General features: G+C 53.3%; 1 protein-coding gene across 5 annotated transcripts in view; it reads right to left on the bottom strand.

Moving 5' to 3' along the window:
- TCF20 (transcription factor 20) overlaps positions 1-26,896 on the bottom strand; it is a 187,598-nt gene that overhangs the window by 105,959 nt on the left and 54,743 nt on the right. For 2 of the 5 annotated variants that reach the window (XM_017510286.2, XM_017510289.2), the window contains exon 1: positions 4,563-4,871. The exons of 1 other annotated variant lie outside the window; for it this stretch is intronic. The gene's annotated coding sequence lies outside the window, so the exon portion shown is untranslated. Of the gene's footprint in view, positions 1-4,562; positions 4,872-18,479; positions 18,657-26,896 lie in introns of those variants that run through there. 2 more of the 5 variants (XM_037731984.1, XM_017510288.2) reach the window with 2 other exon arrangements.

The raw sequence follows: 26,896 nt of genomic DNA, 5'->3' as shown, positions 1-26,896 counted from the left end.
TTTTTTTTGACAGGGTCTTGCTCTGTCACCCAGGCTCGAGTACAATGGCAACAACGTGGCTCACTGTAGCCTCAACCTCTCAGGCTCAAATGATCCCCCCACCTCAACCTCCTAAATAGCTGGGACTACAGGCACCTACCAACCACCACAACTGGCTTTCTTATTTTTTGCAGAGATGAGGTCTCACTATGTTGCCCAGGCTTATTGTATTTCAAATGTATCACTTCAAGGTACTGTTTTATTCCAATATAGTTTTATTGTTTTGCTTTATCTTGTTACTTTTTACCTCCACAAAAAGAAAATGAATACAGCAGATTCAAAGTCCCAGACAGAATGAATGGAGTACTAAGGTGCGCTGAACACAAAGTCCCCATGAATGGGCCCGGCACGGTGGCTCACGCCTGTAATCCCAACACTTTAGGAGGCTGAGGCAGGTGGATCACCTGAGATCAGGAGTTCAAGATGAGCCTAACCAACATAGCGAAACCCTATCTCTACAAAAATACAAAAATTAGCCGGGTGTGGTGGCACACGCCTATAATCCCAGCTACTTGGGAGGCTGAGGCAGAAATGCTTGAACCCAGGAGACGGAGGTTGCAGTGAGCCGAGATCCTGCCACTGTACTCCAGCTAAAAAGAAAAAAAAAGAAAAAAAAAAAAAGGGTCCCCATGAGTAAGAAGGCTAAAGGTATCCTAGGAAAAGAACTGTCTTTGGTAAATACATTTTTCGAGTCCCACTCGGTCAAACTGAGAGCAGTCCCCGTGTAAAATGATTCCAGTGCATTGTAAACTAGTAACACAGCTAGGCAGAGAGATAACCCTTTATGTACATTACTCTTTGAATTGATAGAAAGACAGAATAACAGAATTAGATATGAATAAAGAAATTTTTCATAGATTAAATCTCAGGTACACTGGCAAAACTGGCCAAGTATGGGCAGGGTAAAAGTTTAGGAAACTCCAGGGGGAGCAAAAGCATAAGCAGTCACAAAAACCATGCTTTCCAGTGTTTCACCTGAATCTAGATTTCAGGTTCATCACAGCTTTTTTTTTTTTTTTTTTTTTAAAAGGAGGGGGGTGGCACAACAGGAAGATATGGATTCCAGTGCCACATTTACCACTAACTGATTTGTGCCTTGAGCAGGAAACAAACCTAGTACAGTACAGGATCTGGTGCCAAGAGGAGGAGGGTTATATCTAAGCCTTGACCCTCACTAGCTCTATCACCTCTAGGGGAAAGGAAAGATGATCTACCTCTAAGATCAGCTGGGTGGATGTTGTAAGACAATTTAAAATGCGTTGGACAGAGTCTAGCATAAAGGATTGTTTTTTATACAAATGCTAGCATTTTTTCCTACCTATATGAAAAGTAGGTTGGACTCACCAGAAAAAGACCAACTGCAAATAAATGTGATCATTTCAAATACATTACATTTTATTAGTTTTTAAAAGTTGGCTGGGTGCAGTAGCTCACGCCTGTAATCCCAGCACTTTGGGAGGCTGGGGCAGGGGAATGACCTCCTGACCTCACCTGAGGTCAGGAGTTTGAGACAACCCTGCCTAACATGGTGAAATCCCGTCTCTACAAAAGTACAAAAAATTAGCCAGGCATGGTGGCAGGCACCTGTAATCCCAGCTACTCGAGAGGCTGAGGCAGGGGAATCACTTGAGACCAGGAAAAGAAGGTTGCAGTGAGTGGAGATTGTGCAACTGCACTTAAGCCTGGGTGACAGAACAAGATTCTGCCTGGAGGGGAAAAAAAAAAAAAAAAAGTATACCACTATGAGGTTATGGAACCTAAAATCTCTGTCTCCTGATATCTTGTCAATTTTGGCAACCTTCTCTCACATAAATACAAACAAATTACTTTACAAAATGAAAATTTTGTAACAATTTTTTCCCTTGTAAGTTATAAGACAAGCGTAATATACATGTGAGTGTAATAACTGCTTACAATTTGGGTAATCTGGGTTTTTTTGGTTTTTGTTTGCTTTTTTGAGATGAAGGCTTACTTATTCTTGTCACCCAGGCTGAAATGCAGTGGCATGATCTTGGCTCACTGCAACCTCCGCCTTCCAGGTTCAGACAATTCTCCTGCCTCAGCCTCCAGAGTAGCTGGGATTACAGGCACATGCCACCATGTCCAGCTCATTTTTGTATTTTTTTTTTTTTTTAGTACAGATGGGGTGTTTTGCTTGTAATAGCAGATGGTGGTATGCACCTGTAATCCCAGCTACTCTGGAGGCTGAGGCAGAAGAATCACCTGAACCCAGAAGACAGAGGTTGCAGTGAGCTGAGATCGCGAAACTGCATTCCAGCCTAGGCAACAGAGCAACACGCTGTCTCAAAATAAATAAAATAAAAAGGGATCTAACTAAATTAAATAACAAAAAGTGATCTGAGAAAGACATTTTATACCATATTGGGTACGTATCTGGCCCAGCAGCACAGTTCTAGAAATTTAAGACAAACCAATTCTGAGGCTGGTATAGAAATACCAGTCAAAAGCATGGCCTAAGGCCTTCACACACCATAAATACAGTGAAATTGCGGTTCTTCAGCATCTGCGGAGCATTGGCTACCAGTAAGCAGTAAGCTGGGAATGCAAATAATTAGTGTACCCTGAGGTGACAGTTAATTCCACTGGCATACCATTCCACAGAAGATAATATGGCATTCTACTTTGTCCCCCTACTTTGAGAATGCTGAAGCTGGAAATTTCAAGTTGGTCAAATGTCCTTTGAAGAACTTTAATAAGATCCGGATCTTCCGTAATCCCCTGCACAGAAAGATCTTGGAACTCCTCTAAGCCAACATACACAGACCCAATCACATGTTATCCACACATTTTCCAAGTAAACAAATATTCTTTGAAATATTTTCTGATAACTTCTTCCACAAAGACAAAAAACATATAAGGTGCATTCCACCTAGGTCAGAATAATACACTTTGTTCTGAAGCACAAGACAGCAACTGGGAGAAAAAGTTAATGCCAGGCCTGAAGAAGGGGAAGTCTAGATGTGCTTGGGACATCTTTTGCCTAAAGACAAGAAAGTTTTTAGAGGCCAACTGGGATTTTTAAAAAGAGTGTACCCTGACCAAGTTTTATGCTCTGTGGAAGGCAGAGACTGGAAGCTACAAGTAAGAAAGGTTTTAAAAAGCCAGCTAAGGTACAGTCTGCATTTCTCAGAAGAGTTGCCTATGGCTAAAACAAAGCACAAAATGAGAGATACAAAAGGCAAAACCACAAACCCCTGTACTGTCTGACCTGGGAATCCTCACTTAACGGATGAGGAAATCACCAGGGTAAGTAACTTGGCCTGGGTTGCAGTTTATTTGACGTCAAAGCCGTAAGCAGATTCCTGGTCTCCTGGGTCGAAATTCAGTGTAGTTTCCCCATCCACCAAACTGCTACCCCACGGAAGATGCTGTATAAAAACTCTTCACTGAGGCTGTTAACATAAGGGTCCAATTATCATTCAAAGATCAGCCTGTTAGATAATAGCTCGAAAATTCCATCCATTTTACAGCAGTTACTAGAGACATCTAGTCTTCAAGTGAAAAAAGCAAAAAGGAAAAAGGGGGAAATCCTAATTCTGACCTGACCTAAAGGATTGAATACAGACCAGCAGACCGTACTGGTATCCGCAACCACAAAAACAGACAATAATCCCACCCACAAGCAGAGGAAGACGGCCGCTCCACGGCACCGCCCCCCAACTCACTAAATTCCACTCCCATTCCCGCGTCCTCTGGACAGTGCACCTCCCGCCGCAGCGGGCGAGGGATCGGCCCGACTGGCCACGCTCCTTCAAACCACCACTTTCCCCGAAAAAGGGACTAGAGCCTCAGGCCCCCAAACGAGCGCTCCCTCGCCCAGAGACCCCCGGCTCGCACACACTGCCCGGCCCCCCGGAGCGGGGGAGGGGAGGCCGCCCCACACAGGAAGTGTGTCCAGCGCCGGGACCGTGCGCCCAACCCGCCGGTACCTGCCCTCCGCCCCCAACAGGCGAGAAGCTGCCGCGTCCACATGGCTTCAGGTGTTCACATGGCAGTAAACGGGTCCCTGCCCTCCCGGACGCCCCAGCGCGGCGCCCTCCAGCCCAGAGCCCGGCCCTCCGCCCCGCAGCGAAGAGGTGAGTGCGGCCGGTGCCCCCGGGGCTGCCAGGGGCCCTGAGGCAGGGGCGCTGACTCCCGGACGCCGCCCGCTCACACCCGCCGCCTTTGCACCCAAGGCCCCGCGCGACCAGCAGGTACCTTCCTCTGCACCCGCGGGCGAAGACCGGCGCCCAAGCCCCGCCGGACCCCCAGGCAGGCCCGAGACACTTCAGCCCTCTGACGCCAGGCCTGGCCCGGCCCCCTGCCCGCACTCCCGGGTCGGGCCGGGCAGGAACACTCCACTCAGCACCCCAAGCCTTGCTCGGAGTCCAGGAGGCTCCGCACTCCCAGGTCGGGTCCGGCTGGGACCTCTGCTCCCAGCTCCCCAGGCCGGACACCCCGGGCCGGCCCCAGTCCCTCAAGCCCGACCCTCTCCCTGCTCCTCAGGCCTGGGCGACGGTTACCTGCGGGAGCCCCCCGCCCCGTCCCTCGGCCTCCGCCGGGGGCGGGAGGGGAGAGAGCTGTGGCGGCGGCGGGCGGCGCTGCGCTGGGTGGGGGTGGGGGTGGCTCCGCTGCCTCCAGCTCGCGCGCCCGGGCCGGCGGCGGGGCGGGCCGGGGCCGCGGCCCCTCGAGGCTCGCTCCGGCCCGCGCGCTCGCTCCCCGGTCCGGCGCGCCTCAGGGCGGGCTCCCCCGGCGGAGGCCGCGGCCGCCTCGCAGGGGCCGAAAGCCGCTCGGCTCGGGGTTTTTTCTCTCCATTCTCCCAACACACAGGAAATAACAGAGCGTCAGGTGACGACGCGCGGCCAATGGGGAGGCGCCGGGCCGCGGCGCGCGGGCGGGCGGGAGGGCGCGCAGCGGGGCGGGGCACGCGGCGGGGGCGGGGCGCTGGGGGCGGGGCCGGGCGCGCGCGTGCCCACCCGCGTGCGGCGGCGTCGAGGTCGGCGCGCGCCGGGCCGGGGCCGCAAAGACCCCCACCCCGCGGTCGGGTCGTGCGGAGTTTTCCACCGCGGCCGCTGGGCACAGCGCGCCGCCTGCCTAGTGCCATCTTGGCCCGCGCCTCAGGACCGTCTTGAGGGTGGCCACGAGCCAACTTTCTGGGGAGTTGGTGGCCCAGAATCTATCTCTGATTTCTGGAGTTCCCTGGAGCCTCCAATGCCAGAATCGCGCCTCTCACGGCCCAGGAAACCCGTGGGCCAGGACCCGGCCTCTTCCTGGTAGTCAGGCCGGGCGTGGGGGCGGCTTTTGCCTGCCAAGCGCCCCCTGAGCCGGGGGCAGCCCAAGGCCTGGCTGATCCCGCCCGGGTCCCTGGCATCCTCGGCCCATGAGCACCGGGTGTCCGTGGAGGAACGACTTGGGTTCTGCCAGAGCCTCAGTTTCCACCGCCGTAAACGCGAGGAGGGGGGCACACCTACCCTCACCTGTAAAATGGGCGCTCCAGGTGCCTTCTGCTGCGGCATTAAGAAGTTGCAATGCTGGGCCGGCTGCGCACGGGTCCCGAATTAATTTGCAGATAAGGCAGAGGGTTTGCAGTGCCAAGGCCTCAGCCTTTCTTTACAAACCTGATGTGTTTCTAGAGCAAAGGAAGGGCTAGACTTTCTTCTAAAGAAAATATCAATTGTAGGGCAACCACTTTGTAGATGTTAGTGCCCCCATGGCCATCAAAAGTGACAAGGCCAGTAAGGCCTTGTGATGCGTTGAGAATTTGTGATCCTGCCCCCCCGACCTTTGACCTGGCCAAATTATCTTCCCACTTTGGGCTTGTTTCCCGTGGGTGAGGAGAGTTTGGATTAGATGTCCCTAATTCTGGCTAAAATTGCCAATTCTAAATTAGGCTCCTATCTGACCTAGATGGTAGGGGAGTATGTGGCTTCCTCTCCTGAAGCAACCCAACTTGGGATTGGAAAAGTGCTTCCGGCAGCAGGTGAGGATTCACAGCAACCAGGTGTGGTCTGGGACTCAGATTTCCCTGTATTTGAGATGCACAGCTTTTCGGGCCTGGTTTTTCTCTTTGACCTTTCACCCCACCTAGCCAGAGATGTTAATGCTTTGCCTTTCTTAAGCTATACAAGGAGGGTCCCAGGGTCCCAAGCAGGACCTGAGAAGGTCCCAGGCCCCTTGGCAGGAGCATGTAGTTGGGAAAGGCAGTGATTTCTCCTGCCTTCCTCTGTCCAGGCTCACAAAGTGGAATCGGGCTCCAAAGCAGTTCAGGACTATTCCTGGGGACTTGATTCCCCCAACACCTCCTGCATGCCAGGCTTTTCCGGGGCAGAGCTGAACAAGCCACGAGGCCCTGCCCTCTGGCTGTTCCCATTGTTCTGTGAGTTTCATTTTCAAATTCTCAGGCCTCAAGACTTATGAGACCAGTGCCTGGCTTCTCCTGGGGGCAGGGCTTCACAGGGAAGGGTGGAAGAGGCCCTCAGCACAAACCCATGTTTTTCGGACAAAAATAGGAGAGTGCAGGTGAGCTTCCTGAAGACTGGTGTTGGGGGCACCCTCAATTTCTTGAGAGAATTTTTGAAGAAAGGTGAGTCCCTTTTCCTTAGAGTCTCCCAACCCATCATTCCTCCATTCTTTCCCTTCTTCCCTTAGCTCACTTGCGTCTCAGATGCATGGCCTGTGGGATGGTGACAATCTGTTGCAGAACCTCATTCAAAAGGAAAAACTTAAGAATGCAGACAGATAACTGGAGTCCAGGCTCCTGTCAGCTCCTGCCTCTTAGATCACCATGCAGCCCCCCTCCCTGCCCTTTCAGACCCTGCCAGAACATTGCTCTGATGACCTCCACCTGGAAACTTCCCCAGTCCTAGGACCAGGCCGGCTGAGTCTCTTCATCCCTGAAATCCCATCACCTCTTTTAGTACCATTTGGAAAAAGAATGTGTATGGGCATCATAGCCAACAGGAAGATGTGCGTTACTCACACTGTGTGGCCTTGGACAAGTCACTTCCCCCTTTGGTTTCCTCAGATATAAAATGGAGATAATACTATCTCACTGGGCCAGGCCTGGTAGCTCACACCTGTAAATCCAGCACTTTGGGAAGCTGAGGTGGGAGGATTGCTTGAGGCCAGGAGTTTAAGACCAACCTGGGCAACACAGTGAGGCACTCCCCACCCCCACCCACAGTCTCTATTTAAAATAAAAAATAAATGTTTCAATTACATCACTCATAAGGTGTTGTGGGACTCCCAAGAGAGCTGCACAGGCGGGGCACAGTGGCTCAGGCCTGAAATCCCAGCACTTTGGGAGGCTGAGGCGGGTGGATCACCTGAGATCAGGAATTTGAGACCAGCCTGGCCAATGTGGTGAAACCCCATCTCTACTAAAAATACAAAGATTACTTGGGCGTGGTGGCAGGTTCCTATAATCCCAGCTACTTGGGAAGCTGAGAATTGCTTGAAACCAGGAGGTGGAGGTTGCAGTGAACCAACATCGGGCCATTGCACTCCAGCCTGGTGACGAGAGCAAAACTCCGTCTCAAAAAAACAAACAAAAAATCAGTGCAGAGCCAGGCGCGGTGGCTCATGCCTGTAATCCCAGTAATTTGGGAGGCCGAGGCGGGCAGATCACTTAAGGTCAGGAGTTAGAGACCAGCCTGACCAACATGGAGAAACCCCGTTTCTTTATTTAAAAAAAAAAAAAAAAAAATCAGTGCAGTACCAGGCACTGTTAGCTACAGTGCTATGATACAGAGCTAATAGACATATGAGTAGACTGAGGCTCAGAGAGGTTAAGTTGCTGCCCGAGATTGCACAGTGGCAGGCACTCAGTAACTGACAACCCTTTCCTCTGAAATCACATTCATGTCTTCTGTTGTTCTCTGATTGTCTCAAATGCATGGATCCTGTTTTTCCAACCACACTTGGAGCTCATTAAGAAAAGGGCAGTAGACCAGTTGTTAGTTTCTTTCCCCCTCCCTCCTAACCCAGTCCACTCAAAAATTACTCATTGAACTGAATCAGTGTATCAATTCTAGAAACAAAATTAATCCTTTCCCTCCTCCTCTGGCTCAAAGAAGGCTTTTGGAAAGACTGTATCACTCCTTTTATTACAAACTCCTCTGCCCTCCTCCAGGCTCCTGGGCCACTCCAGGATTACAAATGGAGCCTTCTGCCTCTAGGTCACTGATTCCACTACCATCTGTCAGCGTGGATTGATTGAGGAGACTGGCCCTGCTCGGCAGATCAGTGACTTGTGCGAAGTGAGCCGTGTTGCCGGTGCCTTCAGAGCAGGCGGATGTCCTTCCTCTCACTTGCCAGCTCTTGTGAGCAGACACAGAGCCCTCACCTTTATCCTTCACCAAGCTCTAGCTCTCCTTCCTCTTGGGAGGGACTGCCTGCTAACTCAATCACACCAAGAGGGAGGCCTAGAATTCCTGCTCACAAACTCATGGCTTCATCTGCAGTCTTCCAGGAGGCAACTTACAAAAGCTGTGGGCTAACAGTGAGAAACTCCCCACAGCCTCCTGCTGCGCCTGTCCCCAAGCCAGGCACTGTCCCCTTGCAAAGCACAAGGATACCGAGAGTGCACAAACAGCAGAGGTGGGGAGCCTCTGTAGGCACGCCCTCATTCTGTGCCCTCATTCCACAGGGGCCCCTGCTTTGTGCAAGTCTCGGAGCCCCCATGAAGGGATCATGGGGGCTCAGAACAGTTCTTTCTGGGATAAGGTCAGGGGAGGCTGTAAAGTTATGGTGGTGGGGAGGGTTTCAAAACAGGACTGGCCAGGCACGGTGGCTCACACCTGTAATCCCAACACTTCGGGAGGCTGAGGCGGGCAGATCACGAAGTCAGGAGATCAAGACCATTCTGGCCAACTTGGTGAAACCCTGTCTCTGCTAAAAATACAAAAATTGGCCCGGCGCAGTGGCTCAAGCCTGTAATCCAAGCACTTTGGAGGCCAAAGCGGGTGAATCACCTGAGGTTGGGAGTTCAAGACCAGCCTGACCAACATGGTGAAACCCCGTCTTTAAAATAAAAAAAGAAAAATACAAAAATTATAAATAACAGGGATCTGGGAGGGAAAAAACAAATACAAAAATTAGCTGGGCATAATGGCGCGTGCCTGTAATCCCAGCTACTCAGGAGGCTGAGGAAGAAGAAGCTTGAACCAAGGAGATGGAGGTTGCAGTGAGCCAAAATTGCGCCACTGCACTCCAGCCTGGCGACAGAGGGAGACTCCATCTCAAAACAAAAAACTGAGAACCAGGGAATACCGAGACTTAGGTGTGTGGGGGAGAGCCACCTGCTGTGCCCAGGAGGACTGTGCCCAGTGCAGGAAGAAAAGATGAAGCTGCAGAGTTGGGCAAGGGTGGGATTCTGCAGGGCCTGGTATCACTGACACGTTTGGCATGGATTTGTTTTGCAGGGTCCCACAGCATCTTCTTACCAGGTTTGCCCCTCCACTCTGCCCTCCAGGATAGAAGTGTGTCCCCTAATCTGGGCTTCATGCATTCATTTCTCCCTCTGGACTGTATCTGCAGGGCAGAGACACCTCTGCTTCTCTTGGGTCTCCAGCATCCTGTGCAGGGTAGGGTACCATGTCCATTAAAATGAGGTTAACGAGATGACATAGCTGGGAGGAATCCAGGCTTACTATGAACCAGGCACTATGCAGATTTCCCATTATTGTCCCATTTCTTCATATTTGCAGCAGCCTAATGAGATTGGTACTGTTATTACCCCTGTTTTACAGATGGGGCACTGAGGTGCAAAGAGTTTAACTTATCCCAAGTCACACAGCTTGGAAGCGGCTAAGCTGGTATTTGAACCCAGCTCTTCAGAGGCTGTACTCTTAACCACCGAGCTTCCCAGCACTCAGCAAACACTGGAAAGTGTTTCTATGGACATAGACAGTCAGTGGGACCAAAAGTCTGCAGGCCAATAAGGAAAGAATGTAAGAAGACAGTGTGGGCAGCACCAGCCTCTCCCACAGTTGTATGTTAAGCTTTGGACACTGGGCAGCTGGGGCAGCTCCGGGGGCCTCAGCCTCTCAGACCCCATGCCTGGAAGACCACGGTCTGCCCAACAAGCAGCAGCTGCTGTGGATCAACTTACACATCTTCCTTACAGGTGAGCAGAGAGCTAACACCTGAGGAGAGTCCAAGGAACAGGAAGCCCGTGCAGCCTGGGTGCACAGTTTGTGCCCACCTGCTTGGCACTCACTTCCCCTCGTGGCTGGACTCTCACTGGGTGGGTCACTGGAGCTGGGGGCCAGCCTGGTCTCACCAATGTGTGTCCTTGGGCAAATCATCCCATTTCTTCAGCTGTAAATTGGCTCAGGAGGGGCCAAGTGAGCTCCCTGCCTCGGGAGAGCCAGTGAGCTTACCTGAGTGATCCCCATTCACTCCTCACAACAACCCTAGCAGGCAGGGATTGTCATCTTCATTGTACAGAGCAGGAAATGGGTGCACACAGAGGTTAAGAGACTTGCCTAGGTCACACAGCTAGGAATAGGCTGCGATTTGAACTCAGCCTTCTGGCTCCAAAGCCCCCATAGAGTCACTCAGAGCACTACGAAGAGTTAACGTGAATATGAAATGATCTAACAGTCGCAGTGACAAAGACATGCTGTAAGCACTTTTCCTGCAGTAACTTGCTTAATCCTTACAACAACCCTATGAAGTGAGCCCTGTTCTTGCCTCATTTTGCAGATGAGGAAACTGAGGCACAGAGCAGCTAGGAGGGGGCAGAACTGGAATATGCAGAGCCCCTGCATCGCTTTGTCATGAGATGACAATAAGGAAGTTCCTTTCCTTTTGGATTATTTCTGCCTGAAAGCTCAAGACTTTTAGCCACATCATTGTCTGGGCTCCACGGGAAGGCAGTGCCACATGCTGAGGCATGCTGGGAAAAGACTTTGTTCCATCCTGTTTTGTTGACATGCTCTTCATTTTTAAGCCTGAAACCCAAGCTTCCTGCTAAGAATTCAAACCATGGAGAAAAACGCAGCCATGATAACGGCCACTACTTCCTGAGCCTCCAGTGTTCCCCGTGCTCAGGGCTCTATATATGTCACTTAACCTTAGCCTTCACAACACCAGCGCAGTCCCCATTTTCATAAGTGAAGAAATGGAAGCCCAGAGTCACTAAGAAGATGCCTGAAGGTGCACAGCTGCTAAGTGATGGCACTGGAATTTGTCCTCAGGTCCTCAAGAGTCCTGACTCTTGACGATCTGCTGGCTCCCCACGGAGGTGTGGAGTCTGGTTTGCTGGGCATTTGACAGAAATATTTCTGTTCATCTTCTGCCACAGATTGGTCCTTCAGTGTTGAGATTCCTTGGCCACTTATTAATAGAAGGCACCAGGACGCAGGTGCAGGGATGCAGAGCTGGACGCTCCCTTCTCGACAGGAGAAGCCGGGAAACGCAGATGCCGATGCTCAATCCACTCTGTTTCTCCCTCCAGTAACTCAGAATAGCTGCCCTGACACCAAGGCGATTGTTTTCAGGAAGCGGCCACGCCGTGTGAGGTTCCTCATCACTGCCCTGCATCTCCCTGTGAGCTCTCGGGGATAACTGCCAAATCACATGTGATTCCAGGGGAACAGAAAGGAGCAGGAGCTGTGGATTCTCCAACTCTTCACTGGTCCTCTTGACTGCAGCCAGTTTGCCCTGCCCACCCATCCCTGCGGTGGATTCATTACAGTTATCCAAAGCCATTTTGACTTTTCTCTCCCTGGCTCAGAAGTCGTCAGTGGGTCCTGAGTGACTTCACATTCAGGTTTATTCCTATCAGCCTGGAATACAATGCCCTCTCTGGCTCTACTTGCTTCTCCAAACCTCTCTCCCAGGTCTCATTCTGCCTCTCTTCCTAACTAGACAAGCTGGCTTCCTGTCCTGTGCCTGTCTGCTCCCTGCAGCAGGAATGCTCTTCCCTCTTCCCTACAGATTGAAATTATACCCTCTTTCAAGTCTTACTCAAATGCCACCTCCTCCAGAAACTCTTACCTTAACACTTATTCATTCATTCATCATTGACTGAGCCCTTATTATAGGACAAGCATTGATCCCAAGAGTCTCTGTGGTCATGAAGCTTATGGTGCCATGGAATAGTCAGAAAAAATCATCACATAAATAATCATCTGGGGCTGGGCGCGGTGGCTCACGCCTGTAATTCCAGCACTTTGGGAGGCTGAGGTGGGCAGATCACAAGGTCAAGAGATCAAGACCATCCTGGCCAACATGGTGAAACCCTGTCTCTAGTAAAAATACAAAAATTAGCTGGGTGTGGTGGTGGGTGCCTATAGTCCCAGCTACTCGGGAGGCTGAGGTAGGAGAATCACTTGAACCTGGGAGGTGGAGGCTGCAGTGAGCCGACATCACACCACTGCATTCCAGCCTGGGTGTGACAGTGAGACTCTGTCTCAAAAAAAAAAAAAATCATCTGATAACCATGATACACATTAGTAAGTGTGGCAGGAGCACAGCAGTTGTATAATAGGGACCCCAAGCCTTGGGGATCTAGGACATTTAAGCTGAGACCTAAAAGACAAATAGAAAATAACCAAGTGATGAAGTTGGAGGCGAGCTCCAAGCAGAGGGCGTGGCCTGGGCAAAGGCCCTGCGGTAGGAGGGAGCAAGTAGATTTCCAGGAAGGGCACGGAGGCCTGTAAGGTAATTGAAGTGAAATGAGAAAGCTGGAGATGCAGCTGGAGCAGGACAGCACAGGCCACAGAGGCTTTGTGACTTTATCCCTGGGCAAAAAGAGGAGATGATGAAGGATTCTGAGCAGAGGACACAAGCCAATATGCATTTAGATGTGATCCTGCCCTGTGGCTGAGCCTCTTCTGAGAAGCTCAGGCCCTGTGCCAAGTCACCCTGAACCGCAGTCATCAGAGTTTTCGGTGTGACTTTCCATATCCCTTCTCCTAGATCAAGCTCTCAAAGGCAAAGCTGACCTCTGGTCTTCAGCTTCATCCCCATCAGCCAGGCCAGTGACCAGCACATGGAGCTGCTCCAAAAACACAGGTGGGATGAACCAGTGACCAGGACAAGACGCTTACCAGCATTTCCCTGCAAAGGAGCAAGGCTGCCTGTGAAGCCTTTCACGTTCTCTAGAAATTACAAAGTTCAAGAGTTTAGGTGAGGCCACGACTCAGGGAGCCCGAGAGCCAAGCTGGCATTGCATTGCTGCGTACACCCAGCCTCGGCACACAGTATGGTCCTGCCCAGGCATCTGCCCGTGGCCATCTGGTAAATGACCAGAAACAGAACCAAAAGATCTGTAAGGTGCTCTTGAGGTTACAAAGCATGTTTCACAGGAGCAGTCTCATCTCATATAGGCAGCCCTCTGAGCTGTGTGGTTACTGCTTTACAGATGAGGAAACTGAGGCCCAGGAGAGAGCAGGTCCTCAGCAAATCAAGACAAAACAGACTTGAACCTAACAAAAGTCCAGGCTGTGGATGGCCCCCATAGGGTTAAAAGAGCTTTCTAGAAATTTCTTTGAAAACTATTGTAAAGTGACATATTTCCTCAGGATGTCTGTCGCACCAGCAGTGGGAGCCAACACACCAATTCTCAGAGGCTGTTCCCCCTGCGCAGCGCCGCTCAGCTCCCAGGCCCCCAGGCTGGCGGCTTAGCCCAGGGCATAGGAAGAAGCTGCCTGGGCTTGGCGCTGACTTAAGGCGGGTGCTGAGGGAAGGCAAGTTTGATTCAAGAGGACTCCTAGAGCTCTCCCGTGAGCTGGGCATGGTGCTAAGCGCATTACATGCATTCACTCACAACATCCTCACAGCACTATTACAATGACCATCCTCACATACAGGCGTGGACACTGAGGCTCAGAGCAATAAATAATTAGCCTGAGATCACACAGCAGGTGAGTGCAGAAGCTGATCTGAACCCATGCATTGCCCTTAAGCAACCCCATGCCCTGAGCGAAGGTGAGCAGAAATATGTTGAGAAGAGGGAACCAAGACTGTATCTTCCTCAGGGGCCCTGACAGTACAGGGCACCCCTTGCCCTGCCCACCTGACGACTGTTATTCCCATTATCAACCCCCTGCGGGCAAATGACAAGCATGCGTGGTAGCCACCTCTTCGGAAGTTTTGTGTCTCCCCAGCCTCCTCCCTGAGGGCTCTCTGGGCTTCCTTCACCCGTCCTGCCTCAGATGGGCTCTGGGCCTTCTTGGTAGTAGGTGGGTGTTAAAAAGAAAGGAAGGACGGAGGCCGATGTGACCTTCAGCAAGCTCCCTAAGCTCCTGCAGCCTCAGCCTTTTCACCTGTAGAATGGGGACATTAACATCACCCCCTACTGAGGCACACAGGTTTCAATCAGTGACTATGCTTCTAAGTGCCTTTGCCATCGTCATTCCAGCCTCAGGCGCCCCGTGAGGTGGGATCATTCATCCCTTAAGCAAATAAGCTCAGGGATGTGTGGTGCCTGCAGTCACCCAGCAGACGGAGCAGAGGAGCAAGGAATAAGCCACACCTGTCTGATCCCACAGCTCGTGCTGAGGGGAGGAGGAGTGAATGAGCCGCTGGGAGACTCTGGCAATGAGGCTCACAAAGCTAGTTATGGGCTGGATGTGACTCCCCAGCCCCGTGGACACCACCTCAGGTGCTCCTCACATGTGATGGGGTGTGGTGTCTACGGGTCTCAAATGCCCTCTGGGAAGCCGCTACTGGGCTGGGCCCTGTCGGTCGCCCAGCCCAGACCAGGTGAGGTACTAGCAGGGACAGGAGAAATGGGAAGGCTGGGCAAGAGGTCGCTTATTTGTGGGCTGAATGCAGAGTGGGAGGGAAGAAAGCAACCTTTCTGGAAAAATCAATGGGCCAATGATACCGCCCAAGTCACCACCTACATGGAAACCTTCCAAGAAAATCAAAGCAACAAGAGAATCACAGCCCCTTAGAGCAGTGATGGGCCTGAGAGGTGAACAGACCCAAGTCTGCATCACACAGTCAGGGAAATGCAAGTACAGGATGGTAGTCATGACTTGCTCAAGGCCCCACGGGGTGTAGGTGGCTCTCCATGTATGAGGGGCATCCAGCCCGAGGCAGCTCATTGACAGTAGTGGGTGGGCCTTTGTGGTCTCCACACCTCACACTCCCGCTGTTCACTTCCCTCTGTTCTTGCCTTTGCTAACCAAGGGGGCTGGTTTAGCCTCATCCATGAAATACTGAATTTCTGGGCTCTTTTGGCTTCTAGGCTGCCCAGGCCCCTGCTCTGACCCTACATGTAGCTCAGAGTGGGAGAGAATATGAAGTAAGCTAATACATCGTTAAACAACTAGTACAGAGGCTGCAAAACTCACAGTAAGTGCTCATCAGTCCTGGCTATTATGACCAGACATGATGGCCATCTCCATTTTGCAACTAGGGAAACTAAAGATTAGACAGATTGAGTGATCAGCCCCCAGATACTAGGTGCTAGAGCCTTCACTCTGTGGGGCCGTCTTTTTTTAAGCTAACAATTATTCAGTGCCCCCTGGGAGCCAGGCTCTGGCTGACTGCTTTGTGAGAATGATCTCATGTAATCTTCCCCTCAGCCACCCTGTGATATAGGTATTATGATTACCCCAGAACATAAAGACTCAGAGAGAGCAGGTAACTTTCCTAAAGCCACACAGCTAGGAAATGGCAGAGCCAAGCTTGAACCCAGGAGGTCTGGCCCCAGGACATTGGCCACCCCTCTGTGCTGTCATCTCTGTCGGGGATAGGTCTGGGGGACTAGCCACCCCAGGTTCCCACAGGAACCTCCAGTTATCCCAGGGTCCCAGGCTGGAGGAGCTGCTCCTAGATCCCTCACCCTTTGATCGGCGTCCAAACTGCTTCCCCAGCAATTGCGTTCCAGCTCAGAATGTGGCCTGGACTGGTCCTGAGACTCCAAATTTAAAAAAGACCCAAGTTGGTCCTTAAATTCAAATCTGGGGCCATCTGGGAATCCCAGCACAAGGCAGCCTGAAGAGGCCAGCTTTGCAAGATCCTGAAAACGGGTCCAAAGTGCTAAGACGCAGGCACATCCAGGAGGCGAGTTTGCAACGGCCGTGGTGTCCGTCTGGCACCACCCAGTCTGTCGTCAGGTCAGGGTCTCCCTCCAGAAGTGGCTTCCCCAGCCAGCGAAACAAGGGCCCCACTTCCACTGTTGCCGCCTCTTCCCACTCTTCCCTTCCAACGGCTTCAGCTACACAGCGCAACCTGCCTCTTACACCCTGGATGTGCTGTTCTCACACTTCTCTCTGATGGTACACCCTCTCCTGCCTTAGCAAGGCAAATTGCTACTCACTCTTCAAGGCCTTCAAATGCCACTTCCTCTGTGAAGCCTCTCTTGATTTCCCCATCAGAATACACAGGGTTACACAGGGAAAAGATTTCTCTGGGGAAAACCCCCCTTGGGGTGGGTTTGCCCAAAGAAAGTTGAGTCCATCACACCATCTAGGACATAAGGAAAGGACAGCTATTCCATCCTGGTGGTCCCACTTCCTGGGGGATCTGAGTCTGGGTCTGCTCCTCTGAGCTCCAGGTACAAAGCTCCTCTATGCCCAGCTCTGGGCAGGTGCCAGGGGTACAGAGGGGAGGTCTTAATGTCCCTGTACCCAAGGATGGTCACCCAGGCTCTGCGCCCAAAGGCCTAACAGGGAGACAGACCCATCTCTGTGTGGTCAGGTCTGTGAGAGGGCACAGAAGGTGGTCCAGGCACAGGACCAAGCCCACCCGAGAGGAGGACAGGGAAGGCTTCCTGGAGGAGGTGAATTGAGACCAGAAGACTTGACCAGCCAATAGAGGAGGTGATGAACTCAGGTGAGGAAGGGAGGCTGGAAGGAGGGCCACAGCCTTCCCCAACCCTTTACCTATAGATGTTTCTGCCCTGGCTTCTCAACTTAGAACTCACAGTCCCTGCTGGGGCCTGAGCTACAGCCTGGCCCTGGTAAAATTCACTCCGCCATTCATTCTCTGGAGACCTGCTCTAAACACACTGTCCACCTGCGTCCATGTCACTGCACCTGCCTGAGCCCTGTGGCAGCCCAGAAACTTGAGCATGGCTGCTTCCTGGCCCAGGGCAGGCTCAAGCTCCCTTGCCCTCATGGGCCCGTCAGAGGAGCCCAGGTCCAGGACGCTTTGCCAACAGCCCCTGGCTACAGAGATGTTTGCCAACCTCCAGGCCAGCCAGCCAGCCAGCACTGCAGCCAGGGGAGTGCCCAGCCCTGACCTTCATTCTGCAAAGCCCCATCCCAGCCTCAGTCCCAGGTTCTCTGTCTCTGCTCATGCTTGAGAAGCAGCTGTGGGCACAAGTAGCCTTCAGAGACCTCAGGCTGCCCAGGCAAAGAGAACGATGGAACGATGACCCTGGCTGGAGGCAGAGACCTGGGAGGGGCCCAGGGAGCTAGAACAGCACCTGGGGGTTGGGAGGGCTGCCCAGGCCTCCTCTGGGGTGAGCTGAGGAGGGGCTGCCGTGCCCCGGCCTGTCTGTCTCCAGCTCTTCACTGTAAAATAAATGGAAGAAGCACACGCCAGATAGAAAAAAAGGGAGGGCCAAATAAAGCCCCATGCTGCCCACATGGGCTCCCTCTGTGGGTCTGGGCCAGGGCCTCGGCCTGGGTTACTTGCTGCTGCTTTTCCCGGGAAACCACTGGTGCCAAATTTGCATTTACCACAAACAGAGACAACACAATGTCATAATCCTTCTCCTGTCATTCTCCCCTCTCTTCCTCCTCCCACCTCAGACACACACACGCTAACACAAAATGACGGCTCCCTCGACAGCCTGAATGAGCAAAGCCCTCGATCTGCCTCTTCATTGTTGGCGTTTCTCTCAGCCCTCACTCCGTGCCCATCGCCCAACTCGCAGCAGACCACCCACTGCCCCTCCTTTGTCCCGCATCACCGCTGACAAATGGCCTGCTGGGGGTGGAAGAACATGCCTGGAAACAGTGGGGGGGGGAGGAGGGAGCAGCCAGCCCCCGCTCCCGCCCCCCCCGCCGCTCTGCACCCTCACACCCGGGCCAGCCGCGCACAGCGGCTGGACCTGGACCGGAGGGGACAGGGGCGGGCACTCTGCCCCTGGGACTGTGACCCGGGGCCCTGCCCTTCACGCCCCTGCTGCTGCCGCGCTCCCCGAGCAGCCCCCTCAGGCCCCTCCTCTCCTGGCCACCCTCCTGGGCACTGCTCTGAACATCCCCCGCCTCCCCGCCCTCCATCGCTCTTTATGGCAGTTTCAAAGCTGCAGCCGCCACTCCAGCAGCTGCGGCCTTTGATGGGGACAAGGCAGTGAAGGCCGCCCGGGAGGCCCCTGCCCAGCCCTGCCCTGGCCCGGCCTGGCCCCTGCCCGTCCCCGGGGAGCCTGGGGCCAGGGCAGCGAGGCGAGGCGGAGCACCCAGCGGGCACGCCTCGCACGCCAGAGCAAACTTTCACGACCGCGGGAGAGGCACCGCGCACACCGTTACCTTTGCAGCAGCATCCTTCCCTGGCCCTTGCCCCAGACCCCCTGCCAGCCTGGCGACCACGGGGAGGAAAACAACTCCCGAGCTGAAGCGGGGGAGGAGGGGAAAGGGAAAAAGGGAGAAGAAAAAGGAAAGGGGCCAGTTTCTCAGCTTTCAGCCTCCTCGTGGCTCCTCCTGCCCAAGCCGGCAAGTGAAGTCACAGGGCCGGGGCGGTGACATCAGCTGAGCCTCTGACATCACGGCCCCTGCCGATCTCACCTCTGCAGGGTGGAGATGGAGGAGCAGTGGGGAGGAGGGATGGATGGATGGAGGAGGGAGGGGAGCACCAGATCCCTCCGTCGCCTTCAACTGCGGAGAGCGCGTGCCAGTGTGGAGGGGGGCAGGGGAGGGGCGGGCTCATCTGAAGAGTATGTGTTATCTCTATAGATAGGGGCGATTATGTGTCTATTTATAATTGGCCCCAGAGCGAATGGCTTAAAAGGGGCGAACGCCCACCACAGGTGAGAAGCGCAGCTCACTGCTGTGCTTGGAGACTGTGGCGTAAAGGCAAGCCGGACTGTTCACAGAACACCTACTGTGTGCTGGGGACTTGCACCAAGCACCTTAGGTGGTGATCATGAAGACCAGAAAGGGCTGCATTTTACCTGGTAAGGCTCAGAAAGGTAAGGACATCTCTGAGGCTGCAGAGCAGAAAGGTGAGCTGGGATGTGAGGCCAGCAAAGGGGCTCAGAGCCTGAAGGGCTGGCTGGGCAGCTCCAGGGCTTCTTAAAGCCTTCATGGGCCACTGGAGTGAGCCCATGCTGCCCCCTACAAAGGTGGGCTTGGAAAGGGCAGGGCGTGGCAGTCCTAACCACCCTTTGTCCCAAGTCCCATCTCAGGGAAGCCACAGCAAGAGGAGGCCTGGCTTGGGGTCCTGGCTGTGTTTCTCTGTGTACACCAGCAGCGTTCGTTCCAAGAGGCTGAGCACCTACTTCCTGCAAGCCCAGCACAGGCTTCACAACCCCCTTCTTACCCCACGGCAATGCCTGAGAAGTAAATACCAATGCCCGTGTCAAGACGGGGAAACCAAGGCCCAGGAAGCACTGGGACAAAACAGAGACCCAAGTGTCCAGTGCCCAGACTCGGGACCACAGCCAGATCCTTGGCCTTAGCCGCCTACTCCAGAGCTGCTCGAGCCATCCTTGGCCTGGTGGGGCCTTCCCTGTCCAGTGCTCCCGCCTCTGCCCTCCAGTGGGAGGCCACGTACTTCACTCTGCCATGCTTGCTCTGGCCCAGGGCCCCTCCAGGCCCTGCTCTGTCTACTCCATAGCAGTGCTCTTCCCTTCTTCCCTGGTTCCACGGGGCCAGCTGGGCTGCCGACCACTGGCTGCCCCAAACTTGGCAAATGCCTGCCACTGAGCTTCTGTGCCTGGCATCTGGTGAGGGCCTACTAAGCGCCAGGTCCTGGTTATCTCATTTCATCCTTCCCATATCTAGGATGTCAGGGTTATAGGTAAGGACACAAGGCAGCTCCCACTGACTATAAAGTACTTCCATGCCTCCTGGTCCCTCCCAAATCCTGGGCTAGTGTTCCCACCTCAGTCCTTGGGACCGAATCCACACAATTGAGTAAACCCTTCTAGATAAACTGACTACTCAAAGATTGCAACTGCAAATGCAAGTGACGAAACCACAACAAACCTTCATTCTGTTTCCTTTGTTTTGTTGTTGTTGTTTAATTTTTTTGTAGGGACAGGGTCTCACTAGGTTGCCCAGGCTGATCTCAAACTCACAGACTCAAGTGATCCTTCTACCTCGGCCTCCCAAAGTGCTAGGATTAAAGGTGTGAGCCACTGCACCCAGTTATCTTAAAAAAAAATGCTCTCTTGCCTCCGGGCCTTTCCACGTGCTGTTCTCTCTGCCGGAAACACCTCTTCTCCCCTACTCCCACCACTTCCTGTGTTACATGAGGGTCTTGACTTACATGATTCCTCTAAGAAGACTGACCCATACCCCAAGTCCAAGTCAAATACCAATTTCTATGCTTGCCCCCCATAGCAGCTCATATGCAGTGTCCTGGAAGGCAGGAAGAAATGGTGGAAAGGGATAGGGGCTCTGAGGCCAGCTGCTCGAGTTCAAATCCTGGTCCCCAACTTGCTCACTGGGTGACCTTAGATCAACCACTGACCCCTCTGAGCCCACCCCACCCTATGTGAAGCTGACAGCATAACAACAATGTCCCTTCCAAGGGTCTCACTCAGCACAGTGCAGACCCTCACAAGACCCCAGCAGAACTGTACCTGCCCCTTCCCAGTGGGGCTTTGAGATCAGCCAAGGACGCCGGTCTGTCATCCTGTGCCCCTCGTCCTCTGACCCACACAGTGTGTACCAAGAAGTATGCCCTGAGGAACCCAGGCAAGGCTGATTTAAATAGTGGATTGAAGAACTGCAATTCAATTTGGCAGGCACCTACATCAGGCTGTCTAGTTTTAAATCTTGGCTCCACCACTTCCTTCCTGTGTGACCTTGAGCAAGTGACTTCTCAGAGCCACACATGCTCCACCTGTAAAACGGGGATAAGAATAAGACCTACCTTATAAGGCTGCTGTGAGATTACATGAGATAAGGGATGCAAAATGCTGAGAGCGGGCGTGGCCTCTCAGCAGGAGCCGATCCCAGTTAGCAGCCAGCATAATTGCTTTATCTGATCAGGGTCTCCAAGGTATCGGGAGGACACAGCACAGTCTGAGGGAGAGGGGGCGTGGCAGTGGGAAGAAACAGCTTCAGGGGATCAGAGACTAGGCTCCAAATCAGCTTGCCAAGCCTCAGTTTCCTCCTTTATGCCACTGAGATTTTGAGAGGGTTATTTCAGACAAGGAGTGCCAATGTGCCTCCTAGCACCGGGCCAGGCACTTCATAGATAAGCAATCTATGAAGGGTTCCCTTCAGTCCCCTTGAACCGTGGAGGACACATGTGCACAATTATTCAATAACCTCGCACACACACCCTAACATGAGTGAGGTGGGATCCCAAGCCAAGAGCAGACGACGCAGAGAAGGACCTTGAAAGGACTGGAGCTGGGAGTTGGCATCAGGAAAGGCTTCCTGGAGGAGGAGGTATGTAAGCTGGATCAGGATGGCTGGGAGGAAGGGAGGAAGGGTCAAATGCATCGACGGGAAGGTATAGGCACCCAACCCCCAGAAGCAAAAAAGCACATTTTCATGTTGGCAACTCCCTGGCACATTTGGGTAGAGAGGCCATGTTGCCTCTATTTGGGAGTACAGCTTTTTGGGAGCATGGTGACTGAGCTAGAGGGATCAGAGAGCACCAAGCCTTTGTTTTGGGTGCATTATTGTTGGGGATGAAGGCCAACAAAGAAACCAGAACATCTGAGCTGGGAGGAGTGCTGGAATCATCTAGTCCAACCATTTCACAGATGAGCAAACTGAGGCCCAGAGAACTGAACTGAGTTACCCGAAGTCACACCGCTAACAAAGAGCAGAGCTGGGGTTCTACTCCAGGCTGTCTAGGCTTTTATCCAACATACTCTGCTGCATCTCATCATAGCACGGATCCATCCTCTCATGCATGCGTGCATTCATTCAAGCAGCACTTGTGTGAGCTCTCACTGTTCCCAGCACTGAGGAGTCAACAGTGAAGGCACAGCCAAGCCCAAGGAGCCCCACCTGCCTCTCTCCCTGACCCCTGCCACCTTGCACTATGTCCAGCTGTTTCAGAGTTCAATTGATCCTCCTGAAAAGCCCGGTTTCAAATTTAGCTGCTCAAGACCACAGACCATTCTAATGCTGGAAGACCACAAATCAACCCCTTTCAAAGGCCATTACATTGCTTGCATGGGAAAGGGGGAGTGAAGACAATTGATCCAGTATCCATTTCTGGGCATGGTGAGTTGCATGGAAGTCTGAATCCTCCCTAGCCAAAAAAAAAAAAAAAGTCCTGCAAATCAGATTTGGAAATGTTCCACAGTGCGTGAAGCAAGTGAGTGAAAAAGTGCAATGTTGGAATTCCTTCACCAAGAGAGCTTTCGGCAAGTCCAGCACCCTGGGCAAAGGGAGGCAAGCCAGACGTATGTGCTGGACACCCTTCAGAAAGCCCTCTGGAACTCCCAGAACTGGACCTTTTCCTGTTAAGAAAGCAGGCTGCTGTCCAGACGCAGTGGCTCACTCCTGTAATTCCAGCTTGCTGGGAGGCCAATGTGGGTGGATCACTTGAGGCCAGGAGTTCGAGACCAGCCTGGCCAACATGGTGAAACCCCGTCTCTACTAAAAATACAAAAATTAGCCAGGCATGACTGGGCGCAGTGGCTCATGCCTATAATCCCAGCACTTTGGAAGGCCAAGGCAGGTGGATCACGAAGTCCAGAGATCAAGACCATCCTGGCCAACATGGTGAAACCCCGTCTTTACTAAAATACAAAAAATGTGCCATCAGGCCTGGTGGCACACACCTGTAGTCCCAGCTACTCAGGAGGCGGAGGCAGGGGAATTGCTGAACCTGAGAGGCAGAGGTTGCAGTGAGCCAAGATCGTGCCACTACACTCCAGCCTAGTGACAGGGCAAGACTCTGTCTCAAAATAAAAAAATTAGCCGGGCATGGTGGTGTGCACCTGTAGTCCTAGCTACTCAGGAGGATGAGGCAGGGGAATCACTTAAACCCAGGAGGTGGAGGTTGCAGTGAGCCAAGATCGCACCACTACACTCCAGCCTGGCGACACAGTGAGACTCTGTCTCAAAACAAAACAAAACAAAAATTAGCCAGGCATGGTGGCATGTACCTGTAGTCCCAGCTACTCATGAGATTGAGGTGGGAGAATCACTTGAACCCAGGAGAGAGGCAGAGGCTGCAGTGAGCTGAGATCATGCTATTGCACTCCAGGCAACAGAGTGACACCCTATATCAAAAAAAAAAAAAAAAAGAATTGAAAGCAGGGACACAAACAAATACTTGTATGCCAATGTGCATAGCAACATTATTCGCAATAACCAAACAGTATAAACAACCCAAGTGTCCCCTACATGAGTGGATAAAGAAAATTGCGTTATATACATATAATGGAATAGTACTCAGCTATAAAAAGGAATGAAGCGCTGATATGTGCTACAAATGGATGAACCTTAAAAACATTATGCTAAGGCCGGGCGCGGTGGCTCAAGCCTGTAATCCCAGCACTTTGGGAGGCCGAGGCGGGTGGATCACGAGGTCAAGAGATCGAGACCATCCNAAAAAAAAAAAAAAGGAGTAGAGTGTCTGCTCTGTTCCTTCCCCATTACACTGTTCTTCCACCCCAAAAGGCTGGCAGAATGTTCCCATTCTACAGATAGGGAAACTGAGGCCCAGAGAAAGAAAGACTTGTCCAAGGTCAATGCAGGCCTGGCTGGCTCCAAAAACCACAATCCTCCCTCCACACCGCTACTTTGGTGCAACCCTGGGCAAGCCTCATTCCTTCTCTGTGCCTCGGTTTCCTTGCTCTTAAGTGAAGACACTGGGGAAGATCAGGAAGCTTCTTTCCAGCTCTCGCAGTCAATGCTTCTATCCAACGAAGCCGCCTGGCTGGGGCTGGTGACTGGCAGGAAGGCCAGACCCACAGATGTTCCCCGACCCACATCACCACCAGTTTCACCTGGTATCTACTGCTGCCTCAAGTTAGACTAGAAAGCAGCCCCAGAACAGCATAAACCAGGCACTGTTCTCATGTGGGCCTCCACTTCAGGGAAGTGCGCTATTTTTATACCCATTTTACATACGGGGCGACCAGTACTATCCCCTGCCACCACACCTCACCGACACACTCTGGGAGGTTCCGAACACCAGATCTGCCATTGCCCAAAGAGCAAAGACAAAGCAACAGGAACTGGTAGCTGCCGAACTCAGGTTCTTAGTCGAATTATTAACAATAATCCTTAACATCTGCACAGCACAGAGCCACGCCTGGCTGTGCAAAATGCTCACAGCCTGTTTCCTCCTCCATGAAGTGTGAAAAATTATAGTGACTTTCCCCTGACATGGCAGGGTAGGGATTATGCATCCTGTTCTACAGATGAAGAAACTGAGGCCCTGAAAGGTGGTGTGAAGTGTCAGTGACGCTACAACTCCAGCATGGGTCGGCGACCCTGAAAGCAGGAGGCTAAAGAGAAAAGCCTGAGACAGGTGTCGCATGGGCAGAGATTCTGAACCACGCACACTTTTATCTGCTGGCAGTCCGCCGACGGCAGACAAGGGATGATCTGCCCACCTGGGGCCACCAGGAGCCTGCAGCCTGCCCCGGGCACAGCTGCCACCCTGGCAGACTCCCAAAGAACCCCCCAAAGAATTGCTCTGCTCCCAAGCTTTTTTCCCATTCCAAACATGCCAGAGCCCTGCGGACCCCGGAGGCTGCTACTTAGCGCCAGATTAATCACACCGAATTCTCCATCCAGATATTGCGTGCAGGCCGAACTCCCACCGCTAATCGCCGTAATATTCTCCTCGGCGTGTGCAGGAGGCCAGGGCGATGTTCCAGGAATATTAATTCTCCGCAGCCAGCTCACTCCCGCCGCACGCATGCGCCCCCTGCACCGCCAGCTGCTGCTTGGGGAGCAGGGGTCGGCCAGGGGGGCAGGGGCCAGCAGGAAACAGGGCTGGGCCCCAACCCTCGCTGGGGGCCAGGGCCAGAGGTGGGCCAGAGCCTGCAGCAGGGCCTGCCTCCCCCATCCTCTCTCTTCTGCCACTCCTGACCCCAAATACCCTGCCCTAGGATGTGCAGGAGGGTGGGGGCTCCCCGAGAAGCAGCTCAGCACAGGCTCTCTGATGTCCTCTCAACACAGCAGAGCTCCGAGGAACCAGCAGCCAGCGGCCAGCTAATCCCAGCCAAAACACCAGTGTGCGCACGCATGCACATGCACACGCATGCACACACACCCAGAATGAGAATCTTTCAGGATCTTTCATCTGCTCAAAATATAAAAACGTGGGTAGCAGAGGGGACCCCAGTGAAGGGAGGCTGGGTCAGCTGTGGATGTGACCAGGCCATGGAGCCAGCAGGCTGGGGTACATGGAGGGCCTCTGCTCCTGATCTTTGCTTAGCACATGTAGGGGACCCTCTCCCGACAGCGTGGCCTGTTGGAGCCAAGGGCAGGCTGGGGAAAGGTTTCTGGTTTCTGGAGGGTCCTGGAGGAGAAGGAGCACATGCTCCGGAGCCCGCGGCCTCTGGCCGCAGCATACACCGCCCACCCTGCCCCCTTCAGCCTTGGTCGCTGGGCTAACGCTAGGCCTGGGGACCAGGCTGGGATGAGGTACTGGGCTGTACTCAGAGGCAATTCAAGGAAGAAGTCAGCCTCCCAGAGCACACAGGGGCCTGGGGCAGGCCTCCTGCCCATCCTGGCCCACTGTCACGCCTAGAACAGTGCTGGGAAGAGTCACGTCTTCAGGGGCTTTGCAAAGCACCCCCTTACTTTACCTTGGTACGACCTCAGTGTGACCAAGAGAGGCAGCTTGAAGATGCCCATTTACAAATAAGGAAACTGAGGCCTGGAGAGCTGAAGTAAGTGGTCCAGCTGGGTCAGTCCCCAGGCTGCCAGGATTGGAACCCAGAGCCCTCTCCTCTGGATAGTGAAGCCTCACTCCATGCCCCATACCCCCGTCTCTGGGACTCTATCTCCCCTCCTCCGAAAATTTTAAGGTCCTCCCAGTCCCCCAAAACTGTCCAACAAACACAAGCATTGACTGAGGGCCTCCTGTGTGCCAGGGACCCAGAAATGCACGTTACTCAAGAAGCTCACTGCCCGGTGGGAAGGAAAATAAGTAAACTGATGACCGCAGTCCAGTCTGAGCCCCAGGGAAGGGGCCCTCACCACAGCCCTGGGGCTAGAGAGGGCTTCTGAGAGGGTGCATTCCCTGAGGAGAGGGTAGTGTATGGAGGGGCAGGGGGAGGGCATCTCCATACTAGAGTCTCTACCAGAGTGGACAGATGTGTGTCCTGAGCCCGCTGGAGGTCACAGGCCTCAGGGCTGCCCCTTGGCAAAGCAGCTGGACCGTCTAGACCATGAGCCCTGGAGCAGCAGCAGTGCCTGCGCTGGCACTGCCTCTGGCGGCCATCATCTGCCAAGAGAGCGGTTTTCCTGACGGTGCGTGCAGCAAAGGCAGCCCCTGTGCGTGGAATCAGAGGAGAGCAGGAAGGGTGTGGCTGAGAGGCAGACGGACGGGGTGCTGGGCAGGGCTGCTGTGGGTCCAGGAGGATCCTGACCCAGTGGCCTGGTCTAGCCCAGGCTGGGCAAAGGTGGGGTCCCAGGGCCACAAAGTGCCTAGGTGGGGCCTCTTGAGCCAGGGTCTCCTGACTCTGGTCCTGAGCACAGATATACACAAAGGCAGCCCAGCCTAAAGAAGCAAGCAGAAGGTGGCTCACGCCTATAATCCTAGCACTTTGGGAGGCCGAGGTGGGTGG

This window comes from Cebus imitator, unplaced genomic scaffold (assembly GCF_001604975.1).
Source record: "Cebus imitator isolate Cc_AM_T3 unplaced genomic scaffold, Cebus_imitator-1.0 Scaffold435, whole genome shotgun sequence".
NCBI classification, from domain to species: Eukaryota; Metazoa; Chordata; class Mammalia; order Primates; family Cebidae; genus Cebus; species Cebus imitator.
This window is presented reverse-complemented; position numbering and strand designations above follow the sequence as displayed.